General features: G+C 44.7%; 1 protein-coding gene across 1 annotated transcript in view; it reads left to right on the forward strand.

Moving 5' to 3' along the window:
- Positions 1 to 506: 506 nt before the first annotated feature.
- Positions 507 to 1,182, forward strand: part of pkig (protein kinase (cAMP-dependent, catalytic) inhibitor gamma) — a gene marked incomplete at its 3' end in the record, with an annotated part of 60,293 nt that continues 59,617 nt past the window's right edge. The window contains 1 exon segment of the mRNA XM_014027105.1: positions 507 to 955.

The raw sequence follows: 1,182 nt of genomic DNA on the forward strand, positions 1-1,182 counted from the left end.
ACATTAATAGATACAACATCATCCACATTAAGTAAACTCAATATTTCAAACCTAAGAGGAAATAAAAGCATATAAAATGTGATAGTGCCGTCATTGTTTACTTTTCCTGTAATGTAAATCAGCTGACTCTCTTTAACTTATCTCGTAATTATGAGATCCTGATCTCGTAATTATGACATCTTATCTCATAATTATGACATCTTTTCTCGTAATTATGAGATCAGGAGTCCTAATTTTTTTTATTTGGTAAATGCAATGCTCTTCCGTAAATTTGTCCTTATAATATTTTTTTCTCTTTATGAGGCTTGACTAGTTTGTAATGGGGGAAAATAAAAATGCACTAAAAGCAAAAGCTTGAGACTTGAGAGAAAAAAAAACTGTCTGATCACAGGGTGGCCATGTGCCCCCTCCGCCTCCCCTTGTTGGCGCCCCTGAATCCCTGTAGGAAACGTCAGGGTTTCCCTGCTTCATCTCACCGCCGTCATCTGTGATGTGCGTGTGAACAAAGCCGCAGTGGCACAGAAACCAAACAAAGACATAAGCCAAGCCAGTCCTCGGATGGACCTCGGTGTGGATCTGACTCCAGCCCACAGGAGGAGCGGGAGTTCCACAGGAGGAACGGGAGTTCCACAGCCTCGCGTTGATTGGCTCTCACGAGACAGAACTCCATTTTAGAACAAACAGCTGTTTGAAGACCTTTCTCCCGTCGTCTGCCCTGACAGAGAGAGAGAGAGGAGGAGGAGGAGAGAGGAGGGGGAGAGAGAGGAGGAAATCTCCACCACAGCCTCTGGTTCATTCAAAGCAAACCGCCTCCTCCAGTTCCGGTTCGGTTCGGTTCGGTTCGGTGTGGGCTGCGGTTTTTTTTGTCCGCGCGCCAGGAAACTTACTGGGAGATCCATCCATGGTGTTCAGCTCGGGTTGTAACAAGTGGAGGACAGGAGGCGACCCGACCCAGGTTGGTTCTGTTCCTTCTGCTGTCTTTGGGTCGGATCCGCTTGGATCTGACGGGCTGAAGCCGTCGAGTCACGAACCGAGTGGGCGTTTTTGATTTTATTTTTAATTTAATTTAATTTAATTTAATTTAATTTAATTTAATTTAATTTTATTACTAAGCCTTCAGACAACCTGATGTAACCGTTACATGTTCCTGTGTGTGTGTGTGTGTGTGTGTGTGTGTGTGTG

This window comes from Austrofundulus limnaeus, unplaced genomic scaffold, assembly GCF_001266775.1.
Source record: "Austrofundulus limnaeus strain Quisiro unplaced genomic scaffold, Austrofundulus_limnaeus-1.0 Scaffold616, whole genome shotgun sequence".
NCBI lineage: Eukaryota > Metazoa > Chordata > Actinopteri > Cyprinodontiformes > Rivulidae > Austrofundulus > Austrofundulus limnaeus.